Source organism: Ornithorhynchus anatinus, chromosome 4, assembly GCF_004115215.2.
Source record: "Ornithorhynchus anatinus isolate Pmale09 chromosome 4, mOrnAna1.pri.v4, whole genome shotgun sequence".
Classification (NCBI taxonomy): Eukaryota; Metazoa; Chordata; class Mammalia; order Monotremata; family Ornithorhynchidae; genus Ornithorhynchus; species Ornithorhynchus anatinus.
The window spans coordinates 105,090,969-105,110,900 of NC_041731.1; the positions used below are offsets into that span (position 1 = coordinate 105,090,969).

General features: G+C 42.4%; 1 long non-coding RNA gene across 1 annotated transcript in view; it reads left to right on the forward strand.

Moving 5' to 3' along the window:
• The window catches only part of LOC114811352, a 30,213-nt gene extending 11,781 nt beyond the window's left edge, over positions 1–18,432 (forward strand). Inside the window, exons 2-3 of the long non-coding RNA XR_003759038.1 lie at positions 16,275–16,370; positions 17,887–18,432. This is a non-coding gene — a long non-coding RNA (uncharacterized LOC114811352). The remainder of the gene's footprint in view (positions 1–16,274; positions 16,371–17,886) is intronic.
• The last annotated feature ends 1,500 nt before the right edge of the window (positions 18,433–19,932 follow it).

The following is a 19,932-nucleotide window of genomic DNA, read 5'->3' on the forward strand; positions in this document are numbered from 1 at the left end:
ACCCCCATGCTTAGAAAACATGCTTGACATATAGAAAATGCATAGATTGTGAGCCCGTCATTGGGCAGGGATTGTCTCTATCTACTGCCAAATTGTACATTCCAAGTGCTTAGTACAGTGCTCTGCACATAGTAAGCGCTCAAATACTATTGAATGAATCAATGAATAGCAAATATTAGTTAACAAATAGTATGTGCTTAAAAAATTGAGAATGTGAAGATCCAGATGTATGAAAGTCAAGAATTTCAATAATTGTGTAGTTTGTCTCATTCTAAATATAGTGATTTGGTTTCAAGTGATGTCATCGGCATCATGAATAGAATTGATTGAGCACCTGAGAGAACTAAACTAGGATCTTTAGTAGAAGTGAAAGTTCCTGTCCCCCAGAAGCTTCCAACATAATGAACAAAAACAGGCACAGCATGGGCTCAGGAATCGAAGACCTCCGTTCTAATTCTGGCTCTTCGGCTTGCCTGCTATGTGATCTTGGCCGAATCACTTAACTTCTTGGTGCCTCAATTTTGTCATCTGCAAAATAAGAAATTCAATCAATAGAGCAATCGTATTTATGAGAAAATAAAATACAAGAGAGTTGGCAGACAAGTGTGACCCACAGCCAACCATGAGGGACGAGGGAATTCAATCCACAAAGTCACGCTACTTTCTCAAGTAGTTAGGTACTCATGGCTCTGATGGTTACTGACCTTCAGAGTTCCCCTTCCTAATTGGAACTGGTCATGGTGCGAGCATCATGGGGTGGCAGAAGGTGGACAGTCATGTAATGAGGACATGGCAACATGCAGCATCTCTGCGTCCGATATAAGAACCCAGCCTGAGCTGGGGTCCATTGTAGCTGCTGGACAGAGGACACCAGTTTGTCTGGGCCTGGCACACCTAGCCAGTGAAGAAGGGGATGCCCGTACCATGACCAGTTCGAATAAAGATCGGGAACTCAGGAGGTTGGTAAGCGTCAGAGCCGTGAGTTCCTAACTACTTGAGAAGCAGCGTGGCTTTGTGGATTGAGTATGGGCCTGGGAGTCAGAAGCTGGGTTCTAATCCCAGCTCCTCTGCTTGTTTGCTGTGTGACCTTGGCCAAGTTGCTCCTCTGTGCCTCAGTTTCCTCATCTGTAAAATGGGGATTAAGACTGTGAGCCCCACATGGGACAACCTGATAACCTTGTATCTACACCAGCGCTTAGTACAGTGCTTGTCATAGAGTAAGTGCACTAATTGGGTATTTATTATGAAAATGGAACAGATAAAAGTTAAGTAACAAAAGTAATAATCCCCTGATACAGAAGCATTTTTCCTTTTCCTCTTACATATTTTCTTCCCTCCCACATATGTTCTTCCTTCCCCAGGATTCTTTCTACCTTCTTACAAGCATATATCTATAATTTATTTATATTAATATCTGTCTCCCCCTCTACACTGTGACCTCATTGTGGGTAGAAATGTGTCCTTTTGTTGTTGTATTATCCTAACTGTTTAGTGCAGTGCTTTGCACACAGTAAGTACTCAATAAATACAACTGAATGAATGAATATGTATGTGGAGAGTTAAGGTGGCTGATGAGGTGGGAGGACCAGATGCTGCTCCCATGTACAGGTTGTGTGCAGCAGTGACTAAAATAAGGAACCTATGGAGGACATGGGTAGGGTGATGCTCTGTGGAGAACACTAAATTTTTTTTTTTTTAGGATACCAGGCCATTGAGTGGGTTTCTGTTTCCTGTTTTTTATGGTATTTGTTAAGCACTTTCTATGTGCCGGTCAGCAGACTAAGTTCTGGGATGGATACAAGCTAATCAGGTTGGACACAGTCCATGTCTCAAATGAGGCTCACAGTCTTAATCCCCATTTTACAGATGAAGTAATTGAGGCATAGAAAAGTGAAGCAACTTTCCTAAAGTGACATAGCAGACAAGTGACAGAGCTGAGATTAAAACCAGGTCTTCTTGACACTCAGGCCTGTACTCCATCTACAAGGTTATGTTGTTTCTGGTTCTTTTGAAGAATTAAGTCTCTTTCCCTCCCTCCTCGATCTTTCTGCCCTTCCTTTCCTCTGTTTCCTCTCTCTCTCCTCCATTCCCTTTCCCCTTGTCCTCTCTCTACTGCAGCGTGGCTCAGTGGAAAGAGCACGGGCCCTGGAATCAGGACTCATGAGTTCGAATCCCAGCTCTGCCACTTGTCGGCTGTGTGACTGTGGGCAAGTCACTTAACTTCTCTGGGCCTCAGTTCCCTCATCTGTAAAATGGGGATTAAGACTGTGAGCCCCACGTGGGACAACCTGCTTCCCCTATGTCTACCCAGCGCTTAGAACAGTGCTCGGCACATAGTAAGCGCTTAACAAATACCAACATTACATTATTATTTTATGGCTGAGTAGTGGTCGCAGCTACACAACCAGAAATCCCTATGCAGTTCACAGAGTATGGAAAAGAATTAAGAACAGTTTGAGGACATGAGAGTGCTTTAGGGGATCTGCAGGGATGAAGGGTAGGGCAGTACCATTTTAAGTGTGTCTTGACTGTCAGCCATAGTGATTCTTTTAAGCTGGACCTACTAGTGTCCAATGTTCCATTTCCTAGAACTCTCTTGGAGAACTTGAATAGACAGGGGGCAGAAAAATGACTGAAATTTCAACAGAACAAGCCAATCCGGCTGGTATGAGTTTCAAGACCTGAAGTTGTGGTGGAGGATGAATCATTAACTCTTCAGCAACTCTCAAGATTATCCAAACGTGACTGGAAGCCAAATTACTGAATCGAGTGATTTTGGTATAATGGAAGTTTCAATTAGGAATGCAGGACTCATTCTTACTTGATCAGGAGCTAGAAAAGTGCCCTACTGTCTTATGCATCTGCTGATGATGAGGAGGAGGAAGAAGAAAATGAGGCCTCTTGTAAATGACGGATGAGCCTCTCTCTGGTCACAAAGACTTTGGGCTCAAGAACCTGTACAGAGGAATTGGTTATAGGGATGATGCTTTGCCAGGTACCACTTGCCCTCGCTCTCCTTGTCAGTCATGTTCCTGATGGGGCAGTGGAAATGACAAGTGGGATTTTTCTTCTAGAAAACATTCACTCCATATCTCTACTTGCCTCAAAATCCTCCAGTGGAGCCCTGTCCTCTTCCTGACTTCCCTATCACTGTGGATTGTACAACCATCCTTCCTGTCTCTCAAACCTGCAACCTTGGTGTCATCCTTGACTCAGCTCTCTCATTCACCCCACATATCCAATCCGTCAACAGGACCTGCCGGTCTCACCTTTATAATATCACCAAGATCCACCCTTTTCTCTCCACCCAAACGGCTTACTGGTACAGGCTCTCATAATATCCTGGCTGGATTATTGTGTCAGCCTTCTCGCTTATCTCCGTTCCTCCTGTCTCTCCCCTCTCCAGTTGATTCTTCATGCTGCTGCCCGGCTCATCTTCCTGCAGAAACACTCTGGGCATGTCACTCCCCTTCTTAAAAACCTCCAGTGGTTGCCTATAAACCTCTGCATGAAACAGAAACTTCTCACTCGAGGCTTCAAGGCTCTCCATTACCTTGCCCCCTCCTATCTCTCCTCCCTTCTCTCTTTCTACTGCCCACCTCGCACACTCCGCTCCTCTGCCTCTGCTGCCCACCTCCTCACCATCTCCCGTTCTTGCCTATCCCACCGTCGGCCCCTGACCCACGTCCTTCTGCTGTCCTGGAATGCCCTCCCTCCTTACCTTCATCAAACTAACTCTCTTCCCCTCTTCAAAGCCCTAATGAGTGCTCACCTCCTCCAAGAGGCCTTCCCAGACTGAAGGGAACTTCCTTTTCCCTCTGCTCCCTTTCTGCCCCCCTTCACCTCCCCTCAGCTAAGCCCCCTTTTCCACCCCTTTCCCTCTGCTCCTCCCCCTCTCCCTTCCCCTCAGCATTGTTCTCATCCGCTCATTTGTATATATTTTTATCACCCTATTTATTTTGTTAATGAGATGTACATCCCCTTGATTCTATTTATTGCTATTGTTTTTGGCTGTCTGTCTCTCCCCCTATTAGACCGTAAGCCTGTCAATGGGCAAGGGTTGTCTCTATCTGTTGCCGAATTGTACATTCCAAGTGCTCAGTACAGTGCTCTCCACACAGTAAGCACTCAATAAATACTATGGAATGAATTAACCTGTACATTGAAAAGGAACTTCTTAATATCAGCTCTAAGGCATCCAATCAGTTCTCCTCCTCCTTCCTCACTTTTCTGGTCTCCTACAACAATTCTTCCTGCACCCTTCATTCCTCTAATGCCAACCTACTCACTATATCTTGATTTCATCTACCTCGCTACTGACCCCCACTGACTCCCACACCCTGTATTTGGCCTGAAACTCCATCCCCTTTGCTATCCAACAGATCACCACTCTCCCCTTCTTCCCTCTAGACTGTAGGTTCATTATGGGCAGGGAACGTGTCTGCTAATTCTCTTGTATGGTATTTTCCCAAGGGCTTAGAACAGTGCTCTGCATATAGTAAGTGCTCAATAAATAACATGGATTGATTCAAAACCCTATTAAAAATCATATTTCATTGAAGAGGCTTTCCCCGACTAAGCCCTCATTTTTTTAAATGGCATTTGTTAAGCAGTCACTATGTGCAGGAACTGTATGAAACGCTGGGGTAGATCCAAGCTAATCAGGTTGGACACTGTCTATGTCCTAACTGGGGATCACAGTCTTAATCCTCGTTTTACAGTTAAAATCCCCATTTTAACTGAGGCCCAGAGATGTTAAGTAATTTTCCTGAGGTCACACAGCAGACAAGTGGCTGAGCCAGCATTAGAACCCAGGTCCTTCCGACTCCCAGGCCCAAAGTCCATCTACTAAGCCTTACTGCTGCTCATTTCCCTTACTCATTTTCCCTTCTGTGTCACTTATACACCTGGCTCTATTCCCCTTAAAACACTTAATATTCACCCCACACCCAGCCCCAAAGGACTATGTGCACAATCAATCAATGAATGATACTTATAGAACACTTACTGTATGCAGAGCTCTGTACTAAGCACTTGAGAGAATACAATAGAGTTGGTATACTCTGCCATTTCCCCTATCTGTAACTTATTCTAACGTCTGTCACCCCACCTAAATTGTGAGCTCTTTGTGGGTTGGAATTTTGTCTATCACTCCTATTGCACTTTCCCAAATGCTTAGTACAGTGCTCATGGTGAGTAAGTACTCAATAAATGCTTAGTACAGTGCTCTGCACACAGTAAGCGCTCAATAAATACAATTGACTGACCGACTGATGTAAGCTAGCCATTTTAGGATTCCTGCTGAGATCATTCCCCATGCAAGACCTCTCAGGTGATTCTATGGTGAGAAACAATCATCGCTGATGGTACCCAGTGGGCATTGCCCTTTTTCTCATTGCTTCACCCCTCACCCCATTAAAGTATGGTAAGGCTTGGATTTCTGGGAGAATCACATATGGATAAATTATATCTACATCATTTTAGCTTCAGTAACGCCGTGGATGAAATTTCAGTCATCTTTCAATACGAACAGCTTTCTCTTTCCCCATAATCTATGTAGTTTTGAATCCAAGCAGAGAGTTGTCATTCTAAATGGGATCATAATGTGTAAATGAAAGCTGTTAATTAATAAAACGATCATCAGAGTGGGAATTGGATTGTAATAATTCAAAGATATTTTCAGAGAATTCAATATTTATCCTGGATCACAAAAAGATACTATAAACCATATATTTTATCTTAATTCAATAAAATGTAGCAAATGAAAATTTATGCACATTTTAAATGATTAAACATAGGCAAAGTATTCTGTAGGGTAAGAGAAAATGCTAAATTAACACAAATCTATTTTGAGGAAGTCATTATTACAGTCAACTAACCTTGAAAATAGTAAAACACCTGGATCTCATGGCATTCAGCAAAAACTTCAAAAATGAGAAAGGTCTAATGCTCTGATGTCTGTAAAGGTACTACCTTAAAATATCAAATACAGAAGAAATGCCCCAAGATATCAAATATGATAATTATAATAAATATGGTATTTGTTAAGCACTTACGATGTGTTAAGCACTTACTATGTGCCAATCACTTACTATGTTCTAAGTGCTGGGGTAGGTACAAAGTAATCAGGTTGTCCCACGTGGGGCTCACAGTCTTAATTCCCATTTTACAGATGAGGTAACTGAGGCCCTGAAAAGTTAAGTGACTTGCCCAAGGTCACACAGCTGACAAGTGGCAAAGCGGCATTAGAACCCATGACCTCTGTCTCCCAAGCCCGTGCTCTTTCCTCTAAGCCATGCTGCTTAAGGAGTGTGACTTCATTCAAGTCTTGCTGTACCTATCCATGCAAATGTATAGAATGAATTGCACAGTGCGGAGCCAATTACACATCCCTACTTTATTAATAATAATGTTGGTATTTGTTAAGCGCTTACTATGTGCAGAGCACTGTTCTCAGCGCTGGGGTAGACACAGGGGAATCAGATTGTCCCACGTGGGGCTCACAGTCTTAATCCCCATTTTACAGTTGAGGGAACTGAGGCACCGAGAAGTTAAGTGACTTGCCCACAGTCATACAGCTGACAAGTGGCGGAGCTGGTATTCGAACTCATGACCTCTGACTTCAAAGCCCATGCTCTTTCCACTGAGCCACGCTGCTTCTCTAATTCCAATAGTGGCTGGGAATGGATGACACAGAATTGGTTGGTGCTGAAGTAGCAAGCTGTGCTGTCATGAAGTAATCTCAGAACCTTGAAGAACAATTCAGTCAAATGTGTCATTTGGGCCTAGTGATTTCTAGAGCCCCAAACTGCTGATGGTCTTCAGTGCTTTCATGAGGTCTCTGAAAACTATGTATAGGTCTTGGTTCTGTTCCTTATATTTTGTCTGCCATACTATACCGTGGTCTGAAATTACACTGTGATTTGGGGGAACATTTGGCTCGTATTCTTTAGTAGCAGATACAGTAATATAAGATACAGTGATCTTGCTCCTGTAATTCAATCTATCAATTGTATTTATTGAAGACTTACTGTGCAGAGAACTGTATTAAGAGCTAGGGAGAACTGTATTAAGAACTGTATTAATAATAATGTTGGTATTTGTTAAATGCTTACTATGTGCAGAGCACTGTTCTAAGCCCTGGGGTAGGTACAGGGTAATCAAATTGTCCCACGTGAGGCTCACAGTTAATCCCCATTTTCCAGATAATAATATTGGTATTTGTTAACCACTTACTATGTGCAGAGCACTGTTCTAAGCGCTGGGGTAGATACAGGGTGATCAGGTTGTCCTACGGGATGCTCACAGTTTTAATCCCCATTTTACAGATGAGGTCACTGAGGCACAGAAAAGTGAAGTGAGTTGGAAGATATAGTCCCTGCCTACAATGAGCTTACAGTCTAGAGGGGGAGAATTTTGAGGATGCTGGTGATGTTGGTATCTCTGTTAAACTGTGGCATTTCCTTAATGACACATATGGTGAGAGAAGTAGTATGTCTTAGTAGAAAAGGCGTAAGAGCCTGGAGGTTAGAGTTGCATTCTAATCCAGTCTCTGCCACTTTCCTTCTGTGTGACCTTGGATAAATCATTTAACTTCTCTGTGCCTGAGATTCAGAGGACATGGGGTCTAATCTACGTTCTGCCCCTTGCCGGCTGTGTGACCTTGGGCCAGTGATGTCCCTTCTCTGTGCCTCCATTCATCATCTGTCTATCTATCATTCTATCCATCTACCTATCCACCTATCTTTCCTGCTTTCCTCCTTCTGCCTAGATCAGACCAAGAGTGATTCACCAGCAAATACAAAGGACAGCTATCCAAAAATAAAAATGTACATTAAAATTTTCTCCAATAAGTTAATATCTTCTTGGAAACTTAACTCAGTGCCTACTATCCCTATCTTCATATATACAGTTATTTAAAGAGAAACTAGAATCCGTCAATATCAATCCATTACGTTAATAATAGGACAAAGAATGGTTCGTCCATTTCTGATCTGTTCAGATGTGAGTAGTCAGTGCTCAATAGATTTCAAATGATTAGTTATGAAGTGACTGTACTGAAATTATACCATCTATTTCTCCAAGCACAAGAAATTTCTCTGGTGGGAACTTCAGCGTGATATATAATGCACTAAATTGAAAAAACATATGAAACATTAAATATTTTACATCTTCCCTTATAATGCTGCAAACATTCATTTTAATGCTGTGGGTATTATTTGCCAAAGTTTTAGTAGTAATAAGCAGAAATATATGATTTCATAGTTATGCTGGAGAAGGAGGAAGACCAAGGTTTCACACCATTAAGTGATATTAACAGCTTTCCCTAGCTTTATTTAAAAAAGAATTGATGCAATAAATGTCATTTTAAATATTTTATCATACATTTAATCTGGTAGACTTAGACTTAGACAATTTATTCTTGAACATAACATTTGCTAATGAGCTTTTTCAAATGTGAAATTCATTAGTCTTTAGGATGAAGACAAATAAATGTGTTTTCCGTCATATTGTCAAACTTGTCATTTGTTTATGGTTTAAAATAAACTAGTTTTAATTGTGTGAGTGCAAAAATTACATATAAAATTTTGAATCTTATCCCAAATGTGCATTTTCCTGACATCTATTTTCCAATTGAAGTACCCCATGGCAATTTTAAACAGGAGATCATTCTTTTTCCTTAGAATTGGTTGGAAACTCTGGGGATGATCAATTCTGGAGGAAATTTCTTGGAGGAATACAAGAAGTCAAAATGTGTCTTTTTTGCAGTATTGACTGTATTAGATGAAAACAAAATGTTCTCAAAGAGCTTGACTCTCTTGTGAATTGATCACCAAATGATTTTGAAGTCACCCATTCATCCCCTTCTCAAGTCACTGTATAGAGCTGGGATGTGGAATGGGTAAATAACCTATTCAAGGTCCACTAAGTGACGTAGCACTTGGTGTCTGTCATTTTTGGATGAATGGTACTGGTACTGTATTCACCAACCCTGCTCTTTACCCATAAAATTACTTGGAATAGGTGTGGTTTCAATGTATATGTAATCGACGTACATATCTGTAATTTATTTATTAATATCAAAGTCTGTATCCCCCTCTAGACTCATTGTGGGCAACGAATGTGTCTGTTCACTGTCATATAGTACCCTTCCATGGGCATAGTATGGTGTTCTGCACAAAGTGCTTAATAAATATGACAGTGAATGAATGGAAAGTGAAGAGGCCTTTCATGTCTCACTTGCATTTTTCCAGCATGTTATTTTTCTTCTACTTCCCCAATTCTCTTCCTGTATCCAGAGAGTCACGTTTTAGCCCAGATAAATTGTGTTGCAGAGAACAAGTACATCCGGAATACTTGGAAACATTCCGTAATGTGTACTTTCTGTATCACAGTCTGTAGAGTTGGTGGGAACCCAAATCCTGTCAACTTTAGCAATGGCAGTAAGATCTTTTTTTCCATGTGGTGTAAGAAGAAGAAACTCTATCACCATTATTAGAAGGTGGTGAAGGGGAAGGAGGTGGCTAAGTGTAAATGCACAAATTATCCAACACTGTCTGGAGCCCATGACTTTATAATCCTATTGCTTTACTAACATGTTCGCTGTTTACATAACACTTGTGCATTGCATACCTTCTTTAAGTTGGTATTGTGTCACTATCACCATCCAAATCCATATGGCAATCTTCCCTGGAATCCCTCTATTCCAGCACCACCCTCCCCCTGCCCAGGCATCCGCCAACCCCCTCCCGTCCAACCCATTCCTACCCTTTGCCACTCCCTCACCTCATCCCCGTCCTCCTGTCCCAGTGCCACCCCCTAATACCCCTCCCCCCATGCTGGCCCCCACCAACTCATTCCCATCCAAACCATCCCCACCCCCCTCACCCTTCCCCCTCTCTCCCCCTCCTCCACAGCTGCTGCCAAGTGTGGCCTATGGAACCCCCCACTCCATTATGGGTAAGCTCCCCTTCATCCTTCACCTGTTCCTGTCCCACTTTTCTCCTCCTTGCCATCACTGAAATCTGGTTTGCCTCTGACGACACGGTCTCTCCGGCTGCTCTCTCCAGCGGTGGCCACTTCTCCCACTCCCCAAGACTCACTGGGAAAGGAGGAGACGTCGGCGTTCTCTCACCCCAATGCCACTTTTGCATCATCCCTCTTCCCTCTTCCCTTTCTTTCCTTTCCTCTGAAGCTCATATCATTCGCCTCCTCCACCCCTTCTAGATTCTTTTAGCCATTATCTACCGCCCCGCAGGTTCCACCTCCAACTTCGTTAACCATTTTGACCCCCTTCTCACCTTCCATCTCTCTTTTTCCATGCCCACTTTGATCCTTGGTGACTTCAACATCCACATAGATGTACCCAGTGACCCCTCTGCTGCCTGCCTTCTATCACTCCTCAACTCCACCGACCTCCTACTCCACCCCACCTCCCCCACCCACCAATCTGGACACACACTCATTCTCATCATTCTAACTGCTGCAAAATCTCTACCCTCAACATCTCTGAAATCCCTCTCTCTGACCACAGCTTTTTCACTTGCCTCCTCTCCCACATTCCTCCTCCCCGTAAATCTGTACTATTCCCCCACTGAGACCTCCTGTCTCTCAACTGCATCACTATCTCTCAGTGCATCACCACCCACCTAGTCTCCATACCCATTCTAGATGACCAAATAGATGCTCTCAACTCCATCCTCTCAACTCAACTCATTCACTCCTCTATCCCTTCATTGCTCTCACACTACTAACCCCCAGCCCTGGACCACCTGCACTGCCCTCCTCCTTTGCTTTTATGCTCAAGCTGCTGAATGCTGCTGGCAGAAATCTAAACAATCAGGCTGACCTTGTCCACTTCAAGTTTGTCCTTTCTTGCCCTAACTCTGCCCTCTCCTCTGGTAGGCAAAACTATTTCTCTTCCCTTATTGACACCCATGCCCATCACCCTCATCAGTTGTTCCAGACATTTAACTCCCTCCTCATGTGCCCTGTCCTCCTTCTCCCCCATCCCTCACCCACAGCAATCTGCCCATCTACTTCGTCAAGTAACACCATCAGGTCTGAGATCCCCCAAATCCCCCTTCCTCCATCCCCCCTCCTCTCAGCCCCCTTCTCAACTTTCCCATCCTTCCCAGCACTATCTTCAGAGGAGATCAAGTGCCACCCCCACCACATGGGCACCCATTCCTTCACACCTTATGAAAACTCTTGCCCCTTCCCCCCTTAACTGCCACCTTTAACCGCTCACTCTCCCATGGCTTTTGCCCCAGTGCCTTCAATCATACCCATCCTAAAAAAACCCTCCCTTGACCCCACAGCCCACTCCAATTATTGTCCCATCTCCCTCCTACCCTTCCTTTCCAAACTCCTGAAGTGAGTTGTCTACACTCTCTGCCTTGAATTGCTCTCCTCCAACTCTCTTCTGGACTCCCTCCAATCTGGCTTCTGCCCTCTCCAATTCACTGAAACCACCCTCTCAAAGATCACTGATGACCTCCTTGCCAAATCCAATGGCTCATACTCCAACCTAATCCCTCTCGACCTCTCAGCTGCTTTTGACACTGTGAACCATCCCCTTCTCCTCAATACTTTATCCAACCTTGGCTTCACTGACTCTGAGATCTCCTGGTTCTCCTCTTACCTATTTGGCCATTCATTCTCAATCTCCTTCATGGACTCCTCTTTCCCCTCCCATTCCCTAACTGCAGGGGTCCCTCAAGGTTCAGTTCTTGGTCCTCTTCTATTCTCCATCTACACTCTCTCCGTTGGAGGACTCAGTCTCTCCCACGGCTTCAACTATCATCTCTATGAGTATGACACCCAAATATTTCCTCTCCCGCTCTCCCTTCCTCCCTCCCTCCCTCCAGGCTCACATCTCCTCCTGCCTTCAGGACATCTCTACTACGATGTACTCCCACCACCTAAAACTCAACATGCCCAAGACTGAGCTCCTTATCTTTCCTCCCAAACCCTTTTCTCTCCCTAACTTTCCTGTCACTGTGAATGGCCAAACCATCCTTCACATCTCACAAGCCTGCAAACTTGGTGTCATCCTTGACTCTGCTCTCTCATTCACCCTCCGTATCCAATCTGTCACCAAATCTTGCTGGTCTCACCTTCACAACATCATCAAGATCCTCCCTTTCCTCTCCAGCCAAATCGCTACCACATTGGTACAATCACTCATCATATCCCAACTGGATTACTGCATCAGCATCCTTTCTGACCTCCCAACCTCTGGTCTCTCCACGGTTTGGTCCGTACTTCACTCTGCTGCCTGGATTATATTTCTACAGAAACGTTCTGGGCATGTCACCCCCCTCCTCAAAATCCAGTGGTTACCTATCATTCTCCATGTCAGGCAAAAACTCCTCACTTTTGGCTTCAAAGCTCTCCATCACCTTGCCCTCTCCTACCTCCCCCCATATATTTTCGTTACCCTATTTATTTTGTTAATGAATTGTACATCGCCTTGATTCTATTTAGTTGCCATTGTTTTTACGAGATGTTCTTCCCCTTGACGCTGTTTAGTGCCATTGTTCTTGTCTTTCCGTCTCCCCCGATTAGACTGTAAGCCCGTCAAACGGCAGGGACTGTCTCTATCTGTTACCGACTTGTTCATCCCAAGCGCTTAGTACAGTGCTCTGCACATAGTAAGCGCTCAATAAATACTATTGAATGAATGAATTCTCTCCTGTAGCCCAGCCTGCACACTCCGATCCTCTGGTGCTAACCTTCTCACCGTCTCGATCTCTCCTCTCCCGTTGACCCCAGGCCCATGTTTTACCTCTGGCCTGGAATGCTCTCCCTCCTCAATTGGTCGTCCCCCTTTCAAAGCCCTACTGAAGGCTCATCTCCTCCAAGAGGCCTTCCCAGATTGTCTCCCTCTTCCTCAGTTTCTCCCTCCCTTCCACATCACCTCAACTCATTCCTCTTGCTCTTCCCCCTCTCCCTGCCCCACAACATTTATATATTTGTATATATCTATAATTATATTTATGCCTGTTTTTGTTTTGATGTATATCTATAATTCTATTTACTTATATTGGGGCCTGTTTACTTGTTTTGATGTCTGTCTCCTCCTTGTAGTCTGTAAACCCAGTGTGGGCAGGGATTGCCGCTCTTTATTGCTGAATTGTACTTTCCAAGCAGTGTTCTGCACACAGTAAACACTCAATAAATGTTTGAATGAATGAATGAATTTATAACTATGCCAGAAAAAAAACATAATAACCTTAAATCAAAGTTAGGACCAGGATCTGCCAGAAGAATAAATTGTTCTCAGATAAAGGACATGGCTTGCATGGCTCAGTGGCAAGACCCCAGGCTTGGGAGTCAGAAGGTCATGGGTTCTAATCCTGGCTCTGCCACTTGTCAACTGTGTGACTTTAGGCAAGTCACTTCATTTTTCTATGCTTCAGTTACCTCATCTGGAAAATGGGGATGAAGACTGGGAGCCCCACGTGGGATAACCTGATCACCTTGTATCCTTTCAGTGCTTAGAACAGTGCCTGGCACATAGTAAGCACTTAATACCATTATTATTATTATAGGGACAGGGAGATCTAGCCATTGTCACAGTAACTGGATTAGGTTTGTTGTGGCTCAGGATCCTGACATGGTCAACCAATCTATCAGTGATATTTGAGCAGAGCACTGTACTAAGCACTCAGAAGTTGATTCCATTATTGAAGAAGATGCCCTTCAAAATATAACCAACCTTCCTAAAGGCAAAGAGGTAACACTAATCGACTACACTTACTGAGATCTACAAGCTTTGAAAAGGGCACCCAGCCTAAACAAATACACAAGCTCATTTTGGACACATGGACCAATGAGAAATGCTACAAAATCTCAAAGATGCCAAGAGCATCATCTCCATCTTCAAAAAGACAAGTGCAAATACCAGATGGTGCCAATTATTTAGGCTTTTCACTGCAAGAACACCTCATGATAAAACCCGGTGTGGTCCTTTGAAAATGTGCTTATGGCATGAGTGGTTGTATTATTGAGTATGCTTTCCGATAGCTATACAGACCATAATCCAGAATCTCTGGAGAAATTATTTTACCTACTGTAATGCTAAACATCACTAACTACTGTTTAATCCTTAAGTAAATTCAAAGCCTAAAAATCATCATTTTAAAGAGATGAATGTACTAAGCACTGGGGTAGGTACAATTTAATCAGATTACACATCATCCATGTTCCATATGGAGCTCAGTTTTAATCCCCATTTTACAGATGAGGTCACAGACCCAGAGAAGCTAGGTGCCTTGTCCAAGGTCACACAGCAGACCAGTGGCAGAGCTGGGATTAGAAACCAGGTCCCCTGACTCCCAGGCCTGTGCTCTTTCCACTAGGCCATGCTTCATCTCGTCCATGGTTACGAGTCTTTAAAGAAGGCAGCAAAGTAAAAGATTGTTCTTGCTGATTGTGTAGTGATATTTCACATTGAAAGAACTTGTGCAATTTTGGTTGAACGGGGGCCTTTTTTTATTTTCTTAGAAGACCTTGTAGGAGACTACCTCCTCCTGTATACCTCCGAACTCCTCTCTCCCTTAATGGCCTAGGGTCTTTCCTAGTTTGCCTAACCCAAAGAATACACTATGTATTGTCCATTCTGCCCCAGACAGCTGTATTTTTTTCCCTAATCCTTGATGAATAGTCCAGAAAATGTGGCCAAATGCTTCTGAAAGTAAACATTTGCCTCCACACAATTGGCAGCTGAAGCGGTAGGTTGCAGGTGCCACTCCAAAGAAGAAATTGAATTGGGTCTCCAAGCAAACCCAAATCAGAAGCAATCAAATCAAAATCGGATGCCCAAAGCAGCAGGCACGACCAGAGGTCCATGAATATGTGAATCTTTTCAAATGTTCTAAATATTTCAAGACTCGGACTCTGGAATATAAACTATGGGGGTGAATTCCCCAAGTAGAAACCTTTCTGCAGAGAGAATTCAGTTCTGGAAAGCAGTCAGAAGTAGGTACTTAAGGTAAATTCTCAAAAAACCTAAAGCTCAACTGGTTGATAGAAATTGAGGTTTGAACTGAGAGCAAAATAAGGCATTATTACAATGTAAACCAAAATGCTACTTCTATGAATATTAGATAAGAGCACAGGAATAAGAATCAGCAGGGTAAGTCACTTAACTTCCCTGTACCTCAGTTTTCTCAACTGTAAAATTGAGATCAAATAGCTGTTCTCCCTTTGTAGGTCAGGGACCTTGCCAGAACATATTTTCTTGTGTCTACTCCAGTGCTTAGTATAGTGGCTGGAATATGTTAAGCATTTAATAAATATTATCAATTATTATGTGCAATCATTTTGACTTCAGATATAGATCACAGATTCAACGATTCTCTCATTTCATTTCAACTAAAACCCAAACCTTTTGGAATCAATTTAGCCACTGCTAATTAAAACCAATTTGAATATTGAGAAATACTCAAATTTTTTTCCATACATTTCTAACATCTTTGAGCAAGGGCTTGGGAGTCAGAGGACATGGGTTCTAATCTCCACTCCTCCACTTGTCTGCTGTGTGACCTTGGGCAAACCACTTAACTTCTCTGTGCCTCAGTTACCTCATCTGTAAAATGGGCATTGAGACTGTGAGCCCCATGTGGGACAACCTGAATACCTTGTATCTACCCCAGCACTTAGAACAGTGCTTAGCACAGAGTAAGTGCTTAACAAATACCATAATTATTTTTAAAGCTTCCATGTGGCTCATTATCATTAAAGAAATGTCAAATTAAAGATATCAAAAATGAAATGAAACACTGTCTCAGGTGTCCTTTACCTCCTTGTGGGCAGTGAACATATCTACCAACCCTGGTGAATTGTGCTTTCCCAAGTGCTTAGTAAAGTGCTCTGCATACAGTATACACACAATAAGTACCATTGATTGATTGATGGAGGGAGGGAAATGGAAACTTAAACAAACCACTAAGAGATCAAGCTAAAGGCTGTATTTTAATACAGACCAGAGAACTGAATAAGTGAATACAACACAGCAAAGGCTTTGAATGAATTTAAGAATCATAGGAGCAGTGTTGTTATGCCTTCATGAACCTATGTTTAGGTAAGAGATAAAATATGAGAATGCATTAGACTTCAGGTAGGAAGAAGTCCACAAAGTTTAAGGAAGTAACACAACTCTGATGAAAAGCAAGGATATATAGCAAAGGAATTATAACCCATATTTTTATAACACTGTTGATATCATTGTTACCAGTGGATTGTTAACCCAACCTCATTTACCACAGATCTCTGAAGAGATACCTGGAACTGAGGAAAAGATTGAGCAGAAACCCAAGAGCCAGCCTGTCATGAATACAGTAGGATTCAAAATACTATAGCAGGTACCGCCTCAAACAAAACATTTCCCATGTCCTTTGAAAAACTGAACAGATCCCTCTGGACATTAATCAATCAATTAATTATATTACTTCAGCACTTACTGTGTGCTGAGGACCGTACCAAGCACTTGGGGAGAGTACAATAAAACAGGATTAGCAGACATGTTCCCTGCCCATAGTGAGCTTACATTAAATAGCACATGTCCAGCATCCTGCCAGTGGGGTAGAATTAAGTCCAGAAAATTCATTAAAAAGTATCTATTGGGAAATACTGATGTCCTCTCAAATTTTAGGGGCTGCAAAACAAAAAAAGATGAAAACCTAATATGTTTAACTGGCTGACATCCTTTCTGTTTTTTAATAAAAAAAGGATTTCAAGTGCCACAATGCTATATTCATTGTCAAACATAAGACCTGAATGAATAGAAAATAAATGTAGATGAATACAGTGTGCATCCGAGTCAGTGCCAATCTCATGAATTTGAGCATGTTTACCAAGTCTCACTGCTGGATATGCTCAGTGCTGCTTGTAATAATAAACTTCAGAATCTCTGATTTTGTGTTGACAATTTATGAACACAGTATTTTGTTTTCACCCAAATTAATGGACGGTTAAGTCCTTATTAGCAATGACATCTTTTTATTGGTGAACACATACATCTGACACTAAATTCACAGCTTGGTGTTCATGCTAACAAAATGCCATTTAAAGGACAAAGCTTGCAAACTGAAATATGATGCAGTCAAGCAGCAGTAAAGATAATATTGAAAATGAAACTCACCCCACTACTAGTTTAGCTTCAATATTGAACCAATCAGAATAGCAATTTTGGGGCTAATTTCACCTACTAATGAGTTAGTTGCACACAATTGCTGAGGAGCTGAGGCTCGATTCTGGAATGATGTGAACTAAAATGATAAAGCTGTAATTCAGCTAGGCTGCCTTTCTGGCAAGAGGTGAAGTCTTTTTGTTGTTAGGCTGTTAGGATGAGTAAAGCTTTTAATTTTATTTTTTTAAGCAGGGCTGCAGGTTTAAGTTCCCGAAACTCTCCAGTCCTGGGAAGTTAGATCAATGATAAATGCTCAAAAATGGAACTAGAGGCAACTCCTTACACAGACAGGTATTTCAAAAAGGAAAGGAATCATACTGGAAAACGCTGAAACTTGGAGGCGACCAGATGATCTAAAGAGTGGAGGTCTTCAAATTTAGGTTACAATCAAAGCCACTAGATGCTTTAAAATAAGCCATCTGGGTATTCCTGTGGCAGAAAAGCTCAGAGAAACAAGGCGTGAATAAACACAAAAAACACCAAATTAATATAGTGAGCATCCTTAAAAGAGGCAACTTCAGACACAGGATGAGAAGTCGCTTCAACTTGCTTGACAGGAAAAAAATACACACTTTTGAAAAAGAACACAAAATCCCATATGATCCTGATTCTTGGAAACAAAACACCTAGGTTCTTAGTAAATGTGCAGCATGATAAGAGTGTAACTTGTTTTATTTATTCCTGGTCAGGAGTCTTTGTCAAAGTGGATGAAGCTAGCTTTTTAGCACTGGCATACATGATGGGAACGAAACAAACAGAGCAACACAAATATTCCATTGTTTGCCTCTGTCAACCGAGCGGCTGAAGACAAAGGCATCAGAATGCTGGAGAAGCAGTTTTGTGGAAATGCCGGTGAGCGGGGCCGAACACCATTCATTTCTCAAGTGCTGAAAGGGAGGTAACTTGCGAAGCACAAAAAGGATAGGAAGGTGATGCGACATGGAGCAACGATAAAAACGAAGATCATTCTCATAACATTTACGAAAATGAAAACCTACTTGGAGCCCCTCATCACCATACGTACACCCTCAATTAAAACAATGCCCCTGATAGCAGGCAGTATAATCTGCATTTTATTTCACTCATGAGCAAAATAACAAGTTACTCAGGCCTGAGGCATTCATGAGTGATATGGGGCGTGTAATATCCTTTCCATTGAGTTTCCTATTATTAAGCTTGAAATAAGGAGTTCAGAATTAACTGTGACAATGATTTTATCTAGTGTTGGCATCACCATTAGCTTTTGCAGTTTACTGCTAATAAAACTTTAAATTTGCTATTACTTGTAATAACCTTCTTGCCACCTTAGCTGTAGAAATTAGACAAAGAACCCTGCTGACATGTGGCTAGTGACATTTTCGAGAAAGCACAACTGAGTTTGATGACAGCGGTGACTCTTATTTACCAAACTCTAATAAAGGCAGGCCCTCCCGACCTCCATCTGACTAATGTAAGGCATCTGTTTCTGTGGTTTGAAAGGGCCTATAAAAGAACAAAGGCTAAAGTTTGTCCCTGCATTTTTAGCCCCAGCAACACCATTTTCCTTCTTCATCTCTATCAGGAAATGTAGAGCAGGCCATGCTCATGACCCAAAAGACCAGGAAACTTATCGGCTGTAGAAGATGATCTCTACCAGATGTCAGCACATTCTGAAGTTGGGTGAGGGGGGCGAGAGGGTGGACAGAGAAGTAAGTTACTATTGTGTGTGTCCGAGGCCCTTAAGATAGATGTGATGCTGGGCAGTCCTCTGAACATTCATATCCTTCCTTGAAATTAGTAGTATCTATTGAGCTCCCACCAGGGACAATGGCACTTCAGAATGAAAAGAATCCTGGGATAGTAGAAAGAGGAGAGGAGGTCAGAGAAACCTATACTGGGAGTAGAAATCAATATATGGATATCCAATCAATGAATCAATCAATCATATTTATCAAGTGTGCGGCACTGTACTAAGCTCTTGGGAGAGTAAAATATAACAAAGTTGGTAGACACGTTCCCTGCCCAAAATGAGCTTACAGTCTAAATGCAACCCATGGATGGTTCAGTTAGTTAGCTTTAGTATATATTAAGGGCTTAATAAGGACCAAATGCTATGCTAAACACTGGGACAAATACTGGGATAGATATTAAGTCAGACACACATGGACCTCTCAATAGGGGGCATAGACAGATTAAAACTACTGATATCAATGGTACAGTGCTCTGCACATAGCACTCAATAAATACGATTGAATGAATGAATGGATGACAAAAAACAATAAGCAATCAAGTCAACTAACCAGGAGAGCTATGTTAAGACCAGACCTCCTGGAGGATATTTGATATTAGAAGGGGCAGATGGGGAAAGTTATGTTCTGTCAGAGATGAGGGGTGAGAGGGAATTCTATGCATGGCATCAGTAAGAAGTTCATTCATTTATTTGTATTTACTGAGCACTTACTGTGTGCCAGAGCATTGTATTAAGTGCTTGGAAAGTACATCTCAGCAACAAATAGAGACAATCCCAGGCCACAACAGGCTTACAATCTAGAACAAGGGAAGGAGACATCAAAACAAGTAAACAGGCATCAATATAAATAGAATTATAGATATATACACACCAAAAGAAATAGAATTATGAATATGTACATATATACATACACTGCTGTGGGGCAGGGAGGGGAAGAGAGGAGGGAGTGAGTGGGGGTGAAGGGGAGGGGGAGCAGAGGAAAAATGGGGGCTTAGTCTGGGAAGGC